Below are 16760 nucleotides of genomic sequence, written 5' to 3'. Positions count from 1 at the left end.
GAAGATTTAACTACTGAGTTACATAACATTGAATCGAAATGTCAAAAAGTCTGTAATGACGTAAAAACACAAATTTGTGAGCATTTTCAACCTATTTTTTCGCGGCATGAAAATGCATTACAGAATCACGAAGCGGCCATAAAAGAACTGCAAACCATTGTTCATGAAAATCATGAGACCTTGCAAGCTAAAATTGAGTCAGTTGCATCTACCGATTCGGTTACGCAACTTGCAAAAACTCAAGAAAACTTAAAGGATACAGTAGATACTCTGAAAATTGGTTCAGAAAGACAAACTGAGGAAATGTGTTCACTATCGGAGAAAGTAGCCGAACTTTCGGATCAGGTCACTAACTTATCTACGAAGGTAGATGATAATCTGAATGACACAAAACCGGTAGTCTTTAATGACACAGAAGAGTGCGAATAAATTAGGAAACTGAAACAAAATCTGAATCAAATTAATACGCAACACCAAAGAGAAATCCGGGAAGTACAGGATCAGCTGACACAGGTAATAACAAGAATTACGTATTTCAGAGGACACTCGCGCTCGAATACGGGAAGAGGGACATAGAAATACGGAACAGCCACAAAATAATAACACAGGGCACTTCGGAAATTATGAAAGAAATTGGCAAGGTACACCGAATTTTGAGATGGAACTGCCGAAACGATGTAACAATGACCGACATGCGACTCGCCGACATGATGATTTTGATTATAAGCTGTCCATTACTACACGTAAATTCAAAACGTTTAAGAATTCTGCCAATGACATTCATCCACAAACGTGGCTCCATCAATTCTCTCATTTTTTTCCTCCCAACTGGTCATTAGAACACAGATTAGAATTTATGTGTGGCTACTTGGAGAATGAACCAGCTGTAAGAATGCGATTGGTCATTCACGATTGTCACAGTGAAGGAGAATTTTATCATGCCTTCCTCTCAGCATATTGGTCTCAAGCTACACAAGACCGAGTAAAACATGGCATCATAATGATGAAACGTTTCGAACAATCTGAATTTTCCAGTCTTATTAAATATTTTGAAGACATGTTGCATATGAATCAGTATCTTTCAAACCCATACAGCCCCTCAGAACTCATCCGCATTTGCTTAATCAAACTGCCTGAACATTTACGATATATTATTTTAGCAGGACGTTGCAAAGACGACATTGAAGCTTTTCAGGGACTGTTACAAGAACTGGAAATTGACACTGACAATCGTGGAACGCGAAAACAGGAGTACAACAATTACAGGTCAGATCTGTCACAATTTCTTGATGACAGAAATAATACACGACTAGGCTATTCTTATAACGTAAATCGTGACCAAAACAGACACCACCCGTATGACAACCGTTGGCAGAGTAGTAATAATTACAGGGAAAGATCACCTCTCCGCGGTAATGACCATCACAGAGACAATCAGAGAAACAGACAATATGGGAACCAAAATAATTATTATCAAGGGAGACAGAATAACTTTAGACGCAACGTTCCACCGTGCAGTGATAATTCAGGGAGAAATTCTCCACCACTTAACTGACAAGAAAGAAGCTACAGGAACTACGAACATGACGACAGATGATATAATCCTAACGACAGACTTGAAGTGCATCAGAACTGGCGAGATTCAAACAGAGCAGGGTATTCTTGTCACAGTGAATTTGTAGAAATTAGGTCTCCAAATCCCAATAACGACGCGCGCTACAAAGGAACAGACAATGACTCGCACCGCAGGCTGCCGCGTGCGCCTGCTGGCTCAGAGAAAAATAACATGGACGCTAACCTTGAGAAATATTCCAGTATTCTTTACCGACGTATACCACATGATAATTGTGTTAAAGTTGAAACTCTGCATACTAGGAAGAGCAAAGGGCTACACCACATTTCACATGTAAAACCATTTATTGGGAGATAATCTGCTTTTTAACTTAGTCTTTGCTATAAAATTTTTCACTTCACATTACTAGTACTCTTTTTCAATCTTAGAAACTGTTATCATGCTACAATGTTTAAAGTTAAATATCCAGTCAAGAACCAAGAGAACTTATTCAAACAGAAATTACGAATGCATTGTTATTGCGAACAGACGACACAGTGTTATTGTGTGTTTACATTCTTGCTTGTTAGTTGCACGATTACGTAACGACTATAAGGCTCACATACTTAGAACATTTACCAGTACTGCTAATGAGATTTTAATGCAACATTTTGGTGTACTTGAAAATACATTCTGAATTAAAGTACCTTCTGGCAGATACCAGATGACACAGTGGTTAGTTTATGTGACAGCTACACGATTATATCACGACGTTACTAATGAGTGACAATTTACAATGTTGCTTTTGCGGTGTATCTGTTTATATCTGCACAGTTTTTCTGAATTCTTCTGGAAAGTAAAACATGTTTAATAGTAACTTTTGTGGTATAGCTACAATGAGACAGCCTTTTCCGTAGCACAACAATACGTTACAGCACAGTAATTTCTTCATCACAACAATAAGCGTAATAACTAAGATATCTATACGCAAAGCATTTCACTTTTGTTTATCATGAGGTAAGTACATGGACTTCTGCAGAACTTAGCTTTCGGAGGACAATAACTACGACACTTCTACAGAGATTATCTTACAGCATGACGCACATTTAGCGCTACAGGACACGTATTTGAGAGATTAATTTTGTACTTAAAACATTTATTTTTAAAGATTTTTGAATTACAAAGAAAGTTTTCCGTGATACATTTCATTCCATTGCTGTAATCTGTAACACCTGAGGGTATAATTACATTAATCCTCATGGGGGTACACGCTTACTTTGTGTATCATGTGTTTGGCAAGCACAAGGAGCCCTAGCTAATATGGTATTTGCTTATACAACTTTACACATCGGTACCATATTTCTCTAACACATAAATTACACTGCTATCTGATCATTTAACTGAGAGATAAACTTTTTTTTACATCAGTGACACATGTTTACGCAATTACACAGTTGGGTAACTTCACACTTATGAAATTGTATTTTGTCTGTACTTTGTGAACTGTTAATGTTTTTTTCGGAACCATTGTGATACTATGAAAGCTTTGAATGATGTATTTGGGATGGGATCATGATTTTTAAAGTACGTTTGAGGTAGATGACACTACTGAAATGAGCAGAGAATTTTCTTTAGGTTTTGAAATTATTACAGAAAGCTACAACGTTTTTGAGATTTGACTGAGGTGTTATGATGTTAGTTTTACGACGACGATGTGTATTATGCTGCTGAGGTATGTTTATGATTAATAAGCTGAGGCTATATGAGTTATTTGATTATGCTACATATTTATTATGATGAAATATTGAATAAGTGTCGACGAATATGTATATGTGTAATAAGGTAAGGAATAATGAGTAGTAGTTAAGGACTCTGGTTTGTGAATAAGGATGTTGGAAACCAAGAATCGTACTTTAAGAGTTATGAAATGTATGTAAATGCGTGAATGTATTACAATGCCGACGAAAATTTTTTGGACACTGCTATATTCATAAGATTTTGCTTCTACACATTTGCAACGCAAATTCTCGACCCGTGAAATTTTGTATATGAGACTGTCACTGTAGCGGAAACTGCTGTCGTAAATATTTCCGTTAGAAAGTTAAGTGACCACCTGCATGTGCATCGTGGGTACCCAGCTGTGTCAGACACCTGGAGAACAAGCCTTTTCAGAGGCACAGGTAGTAAAGAAAAAAAAAAAGGGAGGCCATTATCCTCGCTTTTGACATACCTTTGTAGAAAGCACCGCAAACACGACATGCTTACATCTGCACACCTGATTATGACAAGCGTCTTTCTCTAGAATTGAGGGAATTTTTACTGCGTTATGAAATGCCATATGGCTAATGAATGATGTTTCATGCTGTCCTTTGTACATATTTGCTCATTTTCTTTAATATCTAGTTTCTAGCTGCACTGCAGCATCGGTTAAAATAAAATTTAATAGATGTACTAATATAGTTATTTTATGCCTACAGATCCAGTCAATAAGAAATTTATGATCTACTTCCAAGAAAACGAGGGCACATAAATAGACATTTCCCTTCACAGGAATTGCATAAATAATTTCTTTACGATTGGGTAACTTATCTGCTAGTGTAAGTTCTTGTGATGCATCACTCTAGTGTTAAGATGTGACTTAGGTATTAAACATGGCCATTTTTACTGTAATATTTTTTCTGCTTGAGCTTTGTCATGTATAGATATAAGTTTTATATTTTTTATATTTGCTGCTGCTGTTTGCCAGGCATAGTGTTACTGATTTTGACTTTGTATTACGCTGTTAAGCCAGTTTTACTACGGATTTATTTTTCTTGTTTGCTGCACAGTGCCTTATCTTAGTTGTAATATTGCAATTGCTTTGCCAATTTAAATTTTTTTTGGTCATTGCTGTTTGTGTTAATTGTTTTGTGCTGCTGCATTGCCTCGTCCCTTAGTTTAGCATCTGAGCTCAGTATATTTAAGTTAGCTTAAGAGGGGGTAGCCTATAAGAGAATGAGTTGCGATGAATTTGAAGAAATGCACTGAGAGGTTATACGAGAAAAATACAGAAAGCATGCTTGGATAGGATGTTTTGGTGGAAACAAATGTTGAAATAAGACGAAAGATCTATGGAATGAAGTTTTGGGTTGGACTGCATTACCAAATGTTACACTGAAAACAAACCCTGTCCTTTCCTTTTGTGTTATCCCACTATGTGTTTGTGTGCCCTTGTGTATTTGTTTTCTTCCTGTCTCTGTGTAGTTTGATAGAATTCTTTCTTCTTCTAATACTAAGCTAAATTCACTATGTTGAGGAATACTGTTATTCTCAAATATAATTGGCATTAATAATATGTTAGTTACCTTGTAAATATGCTTAGACATTATTTAGTCTGTTTTGTTTTAATGCTCATGTGTGAAGTTGATATTTCACAAGTTATTCTGATCTTTTATGTATGTACTCATGTCATAATTCCAGTAACACTGATGTATATGTTATTTCTATTCTTCTGTAAAGCCTGTATTACTACAAATGTTATCTGTGTTGTTATGTTCTTTAATGATGTATTTTGTACCTTTGTAATTGTATTCTCATGTTATAATATTGTAAGTGACACCAGTTCATCAAATTAAGTAACTTGTAAGCATTCATATCACTGCACACATTTCTGTTGGTCATAGTAACACATAATATGTGAGAAGTTGGAACTGTTAGTGTTTGCACGTGTGTTACTAATTCAGCAAGGGACTGTATAACAGCATTACACTGAAATTTTACTGTGATGAACAATCTGGACTTTCTTTATGGACTGTGAGAAAATTTTAGCTTTTGACCAACATTGTATAAATAAGTGTGTGCATTTGATATCTTTGTTATTGTAATTATGAAAAATTTTATCAAATCATTATTGGCCACTGCCCAAAATAATTTGTAAAATTTTTTGTGGGGAGCATGGGGGCTATGTAAGTAGGCTGTTTATGTTTTCTTATTGGCAACGTTACGTAGCGCTCTGTATGAAAATCACTGGCTGGGCTGTGTGCAGTCTGTGGCTAGTTTGCATTGTTGTCTGCCATTGTAGTGTTGAGCAGCTGGATGTGAACAGGGCGTAGCGTTGCGCAGTTGGAGGTGAGCCGCCAGCAGTGGTGGATGTGGGGAGAGAGATGGCGGAGTTTTGAAGTTTGTTATACTGGATATTATGAACTACTATATATATTATGACTGTTAAGGTAAATACATTGTTTGTTCTCTATTATCATCTTTCAATTGCTAACTATGCCTATCAGTAGTTAGTGCCTTCTGTAGTTTGAATCTTTTATTTAGCTGGCAGTAGTGGCGCTCGCTGTATTGCAGTAGCTTGAGTAACGAAGATTTTTGGTGAGGTAAGTGATTTGTGAAAGGTACAGGTTAATGTTAGTCAGGGCCATTCCTTTGTAGGGATTTCTGAAAGTCAGATTGCGTTGCGCTAAAAATATTGTGTGTCAGTTTAAGCACAGTCATGTATAAATTGTTCTAAGGGGACGTTTCAAACTATCGGAATATGGAAGAAGCCAACACAAAATCATGTTGCTCCATGATAACGCCCCATCACACACAGCAACAAAGCGTGTCAGGGAAACGATGGATGCCTTCAGTTGGGCAATACTAGGGCGTGCAGCTTTTTCTCCACACTTGGCTTCGTCCGATTATCATCTGTTTGCATCACTGGGACACGCTCTTGGTAAACAACGATTTAATTCGTATGAAAATGACTCGCTGACTGGTTCACTTCCAAAGATGAACTGTATTTTTGGCGTTTCATTCGTAGCCTGCCGGGGAGGTGGGAGAAATGTATAAATAGCAATAGATATTATTTTGATTAAAATATTGTTTATCAGTTTCAAACAACAGACGTGCAATTATTGCAGCAAAATTCCGGTTTCATACCTCTACACCCGGTAAGTTTACACTGTGTTGTTCAGATCATCTCGATTAACCACAGTATTTCGCAATGATGATAGCCAGTTTATTTTTTGAACTTTTGTTCTAGTGTAAGGTGGTACAGCATTAGTTGCGACTTTTTGAAATTCTGGTTTATGAAAACTACAAAGTAACTTGAATTTTTGTGTGAATGAGAAAAATATCTACAGAGGGTTTCTTTTTTGTTTGTTGCAATTTCGTCGCCACGAAAACCATCTTCAGATGTGCTTAGTCATGGAAAAAATACAAACACAAATAAAATGTGCAACATAAACTACACAAGGTAACATTGCACCATACAGTGCTTCCACACAGGTGGATAAATAACTTTTGAATCTCAGTATTTAAAAACAGAGCATGTTCTGAAATGAAATAAAAATGTAAGGAGCAGTCTAGTGAAAACGGGACGGAAGTGGTAAAAAGTGGGTAAACTGCAAGTTATTTCATAAGTAATCACCGTAAGTGTTAATTCATTGATCGCACTGTGAGACAAGACGGCCAGGGCTTTCAAGAAAAAATGAGAGCGGTTGCCTAAGGAACGGTGATTCTACCCAGGCGTGTTCCGCTTGGTCCGAAGCAAATCGACGCCACCAATCTCTTTTTTCAGGGTACCAAATATAGGGAAATCGCATAGGGAGAGATCGGAACTAAATGGAGGATGTGTGGGGGTCTGCCCACATGTTGTCAAGGTTATTTAGATTACACTGCACAATTTCCGACGGGTAGCCTTTACATATCACTCATACAGTCTCGATATCTCCTCACGCAATTTCCTTATTTCTGGATACTTGAAGAAAGACATTTGTGGCCGTCGATTTAGTTAGGATGAAGAGGTGAGGCCTGGGTAGAGCCATTCTTCCGTAGGCAATTGCTAACAGTTTTCTGTAGAGGCAGTGAGCGACTTATCTGAGAGTGGGATAACTGTATTAACAGATATGGCGTCTACTTTTGAAATAATGAACAGTTTATTCACTTTCTTCCCGGCTTCTCCTTTTCATTTGACTACGCCTTGCAATATGACATCTAGCATGTTCAACTTCATGCTCAAACTACCGGCCGGTGAGACTGTTGAAATCGTAATGAGCTGCAGCACGATAGCGGAACACCAACGCGGTTGGTGACAGTCATTAGGTGTCGTAACTGCACACACGGCATACAGGAGCAATTTTAACATAAATTTAGTAACAGTTGTGATAGGTGTAAAGCGAGGTCCGGAACATATAGAAACAGAAATACTAACAAATCAGCTGATCATGCCTTTCGATTTTATTTAGTGGCGCTAACGTCCAGAAAAACCTAGAAGCTGCTGCACGCCAACCACCGACGTTAGTGGAAAAAAAAAGTTCAAATGTGTGTGTAATCTTATGGGACATAACTGCTAAGGTCATCAGTCCCTGAGCGTACACACTACTTCACCTAAATTATCCTAAGGACAAACACACACACCCATTCCCGAGGGAGGACTCGAACCTCCGCCGGGACCAGCCGCGCAGTTTATGACAGCTGCGCCCCTAGACCGCTCTGTTAATCATGCGCGGCGACGTTTGTAGAACTTACTGAAGAGGTTGGAATCACATTCAGGTCGCGTTGGGGAAAAAATGATCAGGTGAGAAAATTTGCAAAACTAAACCACAGTTGTGGCAAGAAACTCGAGGCTTCTTCATCACGAAACGCACCGGCCCACTCAACTAGCCTGATCACTATTTTTGTGCACAAAATCAGATGACTCTACTCTACCTGCTATCCTACTCCTCAGATCCTACTCCGTGTGAGTTCATCTCGTTCCCATAATTAAAACTAGTACTTGAGAAATGTTAATTAGATACCTTGGCTAACTATAAGAAGAATTAGCCATGGGCACTGAAGATTCAAAAAGAAAAAGTATTTTGCAATGCATGCTCGAATGGAAACATCGCTACATTTTGCGGCGTCCAGCGGTTATAAAGCTAAGTACTGACAGAACTATTTGTGCACTGTCATACAGTTATTAAATTTGATAGTTTTCAGCTGTGTTTCGTGCTGTTGTGGCGAAATAATCATTTAATAAACTTTCGGAAACGTTCGCTAGCTGTGCTTTTTAGAGTTTTCTGTGCGTTGAAGTCGCTTAGTAAATTTCGTGCTTTAGTTTTCAGCTGATGTTTCTTATTGTTTCTAGTAAGACATTCCAGTAAAATTGTCATTCACTGTTTAACGTGGTTGAGAGTTCCAGTGGCCGCTTGAATGTTTGGTTTTACCTTACAATTTTGTGAAGTTTTCTTGGTATTGGTATTAGCTGTGGTATGGTAGTTTTAATACAAGTAGTTGCTGTCTTAGTAGACAGAGAATTTCGAGACCGCTATTGTCAGTTCTACAAATAGTTCTACTGGTGTAACTGAACTTAGGTAACGTAGACGTATAGTTTTTTTTCAGTGACTGTAAAATTTTACCATTAGTGAGAAGTGTGGGTTCTTCGATAATAGCTGTTCTAGATATAATAAAACGTTTGCTTTGCTTATCGTTGTCATTTCTCTAGTCTGCATGAACACGACTGCAGTCAGATTCAATTTACATTATGGCTTACGTCTTTCACTTGCCGCTACAGTGTTGCCACATCGGCAGCCGGCTACCGCTCGGTATTACGCGACACACAAACACGGCGGGTCACTTCACAAATGCTGTTAATGTGTAACGCGGAGCAATGCTCGAAGCGGCCGCCGCGAGGTATGACAGAAATGCGAAATGTTCTCTCGACGGCTCGTTTTAAGTGACCAGTGAACTGCGGCAGACGGACCAGCAGTGAAGTCGGGGACGGAGCGCCGGTGAGGCGCCGACAGCCAGTGGTCGCCGACCGCTGGCGATGCACATGAACTGTCCGACAGAGGGAGATTGCAGCGAGACGACCGTTGGTCGGTCGTTCTGTTGGTCGTCTCATTGGCCGACGTACGAGATGCATTCAAGTTCTAAGGCCTCCGATTTTTTTTCTCCGGACTGGAAAGAGATAGAAACATGTGCATTGTTTTAAAATGAGGCCACGTCATTGTCAATACGTCCCAGAGATGGCACCACCGTACGGCAGGTGGAATTTTACCGCCAGCGGCGAGAATGAGAACTGTTTTAAATACTTAAAATGGCGACGTTTTCCTTACTTGAACAGTGTGCAATCATTCGTTTTCTGAATTTGCGTGGTGTGAAACCAATTGAAATTCATCGACAGTTGAAGGAGACATGTGGTGATGGAGTTATGGATGTGTCGAAAGTGCGTTCGTGGGTGCAACAGTTTAATGAAGGCAGAACATCGTGTGACAACAAACCGAAACAACCTCGGGCTCGCACAAGCCGGTCTGACGGCATGATCGAGAAAGTGGAGAGAATTGTTTTGGGGGATCGCCGAATGACTGTTGAACAGATCGCCTCCAGAGTTGGCATTTCTGTGGGTTCTGTGAACACAATTATGCATGACGACCTCAAAATGCGAAAAGTGTCATCCAGGTGGGTGCCACGAATGCTGACGGATGACCACATGGCTGCCCGTGTGGCATGTTGCCAAGCAATGTTGACGCACAATGACAGCATGAATGGGACTTTATTTTCGTCGGTTGTGACAATGGATGAGACGTGGATGCCATTTTTCAATCCAGAAACAAAGCGCCAGTCAGCTCAATGGAAGCACACAGATTCACCGCCACCAAAAAAATTTCGGGTAACCGCCAGTGCTGAAAAAATGATGGTGTCGATGTTCTGGGACAGCGAGAGCGTAATCCTTACCCATTGCGTTCCAAAGGGCACTACGGTAACAGGTGCATCCTACGAAAATGTTTTGAAGAACAAATTCCTTCCTGCACTGCAACAAAAACGTCCGGGAAGGGCTGGGCGTGTGCTGTTTCACCAAGACAACGCACCCGCACATCGAGCTAACGTTACGCAACAGTTTCTTCGTGATAACAACTTTGAAGTGATTCCTCATGCTCCCTACTCACCTGACCTGGCTCCTAGTGACTTTTGGCTTTTTCCAACAATGAAAGACACTCTCCGTGGCAGCACATTCACCAGCCGTGCTGCTATTGCCTCAGCGATTTTCCAGTGGTCAAAACAGACTCCTAAAGAAGCCTTCGCCGCTGCCAAGGAATTATGGCGTCAGCGTTGTGAAAAATGTGTACGTCTGCAGGGTGATTACGTCGAGAACTAACGCCAGTTTCATCGATTTCGGGGCCTTAGAACGTGAATACACTTCGTATATTTGGATCTTTCACCGTTTCCGGGGCTGGGCGGTCGGTCGGTTGGCGTGGAGCAGCGAGGAAGTCCCCGTCGCGCATACTCTGCCTGGGGCCGCTGGCGGTCTGCACGACGCGTTTCGTACCCCTGAATTTCGTAGCCCTCGTGTCCTAGCCTAATCACAACCTCGTGATGTGCAACGTATCCGAGAAAGCGGCGGTCAGCAGTCAGCGACAGAGCGACAGAACAAAAATCGCTATCGATTAGTTCACGGCGATTAAAGCAAATTGAAGTCAGAAAATTTCAATTTCATCGATAAGAAAACCAACTTTAATTTCTTGCTATCATTGATTACCTGAAACTATCCTGACACTGGCCACACAAACTACCTCCTTACCAACCGATCAACAGCCCTAACTGACACTTTGTTGTGGATTATAGATGATACTGACAGATTCCAAATGGAAAAAGAATGATAGGAAGGAAAACAAGGGCAAATAGAAAAATCAACAAGATAATGAAAATGACGCGACAAAGTACTGGAAATTAAAAAAAAGTTTAAATCAGTTACTTGAGTAAAAATGATAGTGAAAGTCTTTTGACTAGATTTAGAAATAAAAAGTTTCATAGCATTTCACGAGTTTCGTATCTCGTGGATACGAGATAACCGATGCGCTAACCATTGCGCTACGACGCTATAACGCGCAGAAATGTTACATTTATGACTCAAATATTCCAGTAGCAACGATGAATTGCAACCTTCAAAAATCTGGCTTTACGTAATGTCATGCGAAACTTTTCTAATGTAAGCTGATCTCTGTTGATTGTAATCAACAGTGTATGTGACGATGAATCGCGTTCAGGTCGGTGTATGAAAAGCGTATGTTTCGTTAGCATCGTTGTGTGTGTGTATGTGTGTGTGTGTGTGTGTGTGAGAGAGAGAGAGTGAGAGATAGAGAGAGAGAGAGAGATAGAGAGAGAGAGAGAGACAAGTATGTGTTGATATTTCGTGGTTATTATATGTGATGGAATACGAAATTAAAGGGACAGATCCATGTTTCGGGATCCAAACACAACAAGGAAGAAATCCTGACAAAGTGAAGTGACCAATTGTGGTGGCGTGTCTGGTATCGACGCACGGTTCGGACGTGACGTTCAAGTAATTGTAATCGGACTATGCTATTGTTGCAGTGTTGTGAGTTACTTGTCGACTTAGTAGTTCAACTACGCTCCTCAGCCTCATGCCGTGTGCAGAACTGGATACCTCTCGTCCCGGCCTCTGTTGCCATCAGCAGCCCGTATTGTGATTGCACGGTAGACAGTATGTGAGCCGTCGAATGATGTAATTATCATTGGCCTCTTGCGACCTCGGACTCAAGCGGTAGCTTACTAGTGTTTGCGGATGAAGGCTGGAACGTCCAGTTGGGAATAATGTCACTAACGGTGAACATATAGTATTACGTCCCTGGATGTCAGCCCGCGTGAGAGTCTGGAAGAAGAAACGACGACAGTTTCCGAGAGCGGCGTTTGTCCCTAATAATCGACTTGGAGAGCATTCCTGTTCGATGGAGTGAGTAGCCTGGATCAGGAGTGGCTCTCGAAGCCTGACTGACTTTTATTTTTATTCTTTTTAAGTGAGCCTTGCATTAAGGCTGGACTTCTGGGGTGCCTGCGTATAGCTTTATTCTAACATTACCAGAGGGGGAGGGGAGGCGGGGGGGCTCATTTGCCACGGTCCTACTAAAGGTGTTGCTTTTCGTTGCTTCCAGATATTGAGGGTCCTCGATGATTGCACGAGGGATCTGCTCTCAGTGCCACGATTGTGGAGCGATAGAGCCGGTATATCCCAGGTGTCAGGTAGTGGACCTGAGTACGCCGACCCTATGGATATGTTTCTGTGTTGCAGTGTGAAGTGATCTGAGGTGCGCGGGGTGTTCGGTTCGGCGTGAACTTCAGCAATCTGGGCACATCTCGAACTTGTGCTATCTTCTTGCCAGATTAGACAGCTGCTTCCAGCAGAATACTGTTGGAACTACACTACTCGCCATTAGAATTGCTACAACAACAGACGCGAAATTTAACCGACAGGAATAAGAAGCTTTGGTATGCAAATGATTATCTTTTCAGAGTATTCACACAAGGTTGGCGCCGGTGGTGACACCTACAATGTGCTCACACGAGGAAAGTTTCCAAACGATTTCTCATACACAAACAGCAGTTGACCGGCGTTGCCTGATGAAACGTTGTTATCATTCCTCGTGTAAGGAGGAGACATGCGTACCATCACGTTTCCGACTTTGATAAAGGTCAGATTGTAGCCTATCGCGATTGCGGCTTATCGTATCGCGACATTGCTGCTCGCGTTGCTCGATATCCAATGACTGTTAGCAGAATATGGAATCGGTGGGTTCAGGAGGGTAATACGAAACGCCGCGCTGTATCCCAACGGCCTCGTATCACTAGCAGTCGAGATGATAGGCATCTTATCCGCATGGCTGTAACGGGTAGTGCAGCCACGTCTCGATCCCTGAGTCAACAGATGGGGACGTTTGCAAGACAACAATCATCTGCACGAACAGTTCGACTACGTTTGCAGCAGCATGCACTATCAGCTCGGAAACCATGGCTGCGGTTACCCTTGACGCAGCATCACAGACAGGAGCGCCTGCGATGGTGTACTCAACGACGAGCCTGGGTGCACGAATGGCAAAACGTCATTTTTTCGGATGAATGCAGGTTCTGTTTACAGCATCAAGATGGTCGCATCCGTGTTTGGCGACATCGCGGTGAACGCACATTGGAAGCGTGTATTCGTCATCGCCATACTGGTGTATCACCCGGCGTGATGGTATGGGGTGCCATTGGTTACACATCTCGCTCACCTCTTGTTCGCATTGACGGCAGTTTGAACAGTGGACGTTACATTTCAGATGTGTTACGACCCGTGGATCTACCCTTCATTCGATCCCTGCGAAACCCTACATTTCAGCAGGATAATGCACGACCTCATGTTGCAGGCCCTGTACGGGCCTTTCTGGATACAGAAAATGTTCGACTGCTGCCCTGGCCAGCACATTCTCCAGATCTCACACCAATTGAAAACGTCTGGTCAATGGTGGCCGAGCAACTGGCTCGTCACAATACGCCAGGTACTACACTTTATGAACTGTGGTATCGTGTTGAAGTTGCATGGGCAGCTGTACCTGTACATGTACACGCCACCCAAGCTCTGTTTGACTCAATACCCAGGCGTATCAAGGCCGTTGTTACGGCCACAGGTGGTTGTTCTGGGTACTGATTTCTCATGATCTATGCACACAAATTGCGTGAAAATGTAATCACATGTCAATTCTAGTATAATATATTTGTCCAATGAATACCCGTTTATCATCTGCATTTCTTCTTGATGTAGCAATTTTAATGGCCAGTTGTGTATTTCCTTGTCATGTGGTGCACTGGTGCGAGCGGGTTCCGTGTTGGTGGTGCTCTCTGCCAGCACATCCTGGTAGGTGGCTGTGGGCGTGATGGATCAGCTCGATGGGTTGCCGATACATTAGGCGAGAGCCTTCGTCGTGGCACACGTGCTGCCTCCACGAATGTTGTGTGCGCGTCGGTGCCCGTAATTATTCCTTTTCTTAATCAAGAATACTTAAGTTTATTCGTGATTCCTTGCCACTACTTTAAAACTCCCGTGTATATACAGCTGGATATGCACGTTGCAATCGGCTTTAACGCATTGTACATAACGGTGTAGACTTTCTACTTCCAACAGAGATACCAATTACCTGAACCTTTATCACAGTCGGTCTACAACGTTTCTTAAAATTGCAGTTCTCTGTGAGCTTCGTTCGCTGCTTTGCAGGCTTTACAGGCCAGAATGTAAGTTAGTAGTCTGAGTTGCAGACAGTTGGCAGTTCATCACCGTATATACGAGGTGATTGTCTGCGCCTTTGAATTTCAGGTTCCCCAGGAGAAAAGCTAGGCTAACAGACCGGGCCAAGCATCCTCACGTCATGTAACTGGGGTAAAAGCTGGGCTACTTACATCTTATTAATGTTAGAACATGTGTTTACCACCACTTAGTACATTCATTCAGTTAAATATCTTTTGATGCCCATTATAATTACGTTGCGCAAAGCAAGGCAGTCCTATTCTGCTCTTGTTCCAGTCGTTTAAAAGAGTGCAGTCAGATAACGTTATCGTATCATTTAATTAGTCTACAATTTAAAATAGAAGACAGTATTTTATTCAGGACATGTTTAGTGATATATTTTTGCATATATCCTACTGGGGGGCGCACGAAAAACTGGCCCCGAGTACTAGACTGCTCATTGTCGCCCAACTATCTATTGTTTTGAAGCTGTTGCGACTAGGTTTTGTTTTGTCAGTACGAACGCTGTTGCGACTTGGTTAAGGCGTGTGAAGTAATTCTTAGGGAAATGTATCGTCTTCAAGGAAGAATAGCAATAGGTGAAGTGAACTTTCTGCCCGATCATTTAAGGAAACGCGGGAACGAGGGACATTTTTGGAAAGAAATATCCATACCAGCAATGAGTAAATACAGGATTTGGTGAAAAAAAGGCGTAATACCGCGTCAATTGCAAACTAAAAAAGGAATCTGTGACCACAGATATTCGAGCACGAATGACCCAGACACCAAACAAATCGAGACTTACATTGCCGCAACAAGTGAACGTTTCGCGTAGGTACCGTCAACGTGTTTTGCACCATATTAGCGTGAAGCCCTACAAAATGACATGTGTCCAGGAAGTGAAGGAGAAAGATAAGGCAAAACGTATGAATTGCTATACGCGCCCGTGTCAAACAACTGAAAGTGGGTTGCAGTATCCGGCGCTGTATTTCATGAGAGACGAAGCCTGCATCCATCTGACAGGACATGTGAAGTCCCACAATAACAGATAACTTTCAACAAAGAATCCCTGCAAGATAGATGAGGAACCTGTTCACGATGTAAAAACCAGAGTGTGATGCGCCGCGTCAGCGAGTAGGACTGTGGGTCCGTATTTCTTGAAACAACACTTAACACTGCTGTGCATATGCGAATCTTGAGGAATTTTACACACACTCGACCCAGACAGTCGAAATACGTATGATGTCTTTCAACACGATGGGGCGACCTGTCACACTTCACGCTAGTCAGTCTCACGAATTGTAGAATTATTCACAGATGAAAGGTGTGGTATCCATCACCATTAAGTCTCCGCATCGAGCAGCGGCGCTGTCCACTACGCGCGGCCGAGAAACGCATCGTTGGCCGCACTTCTCCGTGCGCGATCCGCTGCTAACATCGCAGGCCGCCTTCGCGTAAGCGCTTCAAAACACAGCGACTGGCTTCCCACAATACTCGGTGGCTGGCCGCCCAGAATATACAGTGGCCCGAGCCACCGGCTCCATTAACTATGGAGCCCTATTTTACGCCGCTACTGACGTCTACAAACTAGTTCTCATCGTGCTGCTCCACAACTCGGAACTGCTACGCTGCGGCGGACCTGCTGTTCGATGTTGATTCGGCTGCGTTCTGGACTTAGAATCCTAATGCTGTACTGGAACTTGGGCTCCAGCGTTCACTAGGCTTAGTATGTCAACTGACTTGTGATTTCCACCTGAAGTCTCCATTTCACCTGCACTTCTTGGACACTGGTATAACCATCATCAGTTTATGTAGTTTTCCATAAAGTGTTCATCTACGACTTGGTGCTTGGTAACATAATTACTTGTATGAGATGTTCAAAAAGTCTCTCCGCAGTGCTGTATGAATGTTAGCTGCGCGTGCCGTATGATTGTTCGCCTGCCTGGGTTACTTCCCTTCAAGTGGACTCTCCCAACATTCCATTGTTTCATTTATCTCAGCCAGCATCAGTAGTATTGTTAGTGTGTGTCGTTACGTGTTGACATGAACGTGTAAGTTTAGAGTTCCTTTGTTCGTTTGTTTTGTTTTTGTACGTGTTAAAATGTTAACCATTGAAGAACGTGTGTTTTTAGTCGAACAAGTGTTCAAAGCTGGCGGTAATTACATTTAATTCAGTTTTCCCGGAGGCAACACTCGCACATCGCGATA

Source organism: Schistocerca cancellata, chromosome 3 (genome assembly GCF_023864275.1).
Source record: "Schistocerca cancellata isolate TAMUIC-IGC-003103 chromosome 3, iqSchCanc2.1, whole genome shotgun sequence".
Lineage (NCBI taxonomy): Eukaryota > Metazoa > Arthropoda > Insecta > Orthoptera > Acrididae > Schistocerca > Schistocerca cancellata.
Note: the sequence above shows the minus strand (reverse complement) of the source record.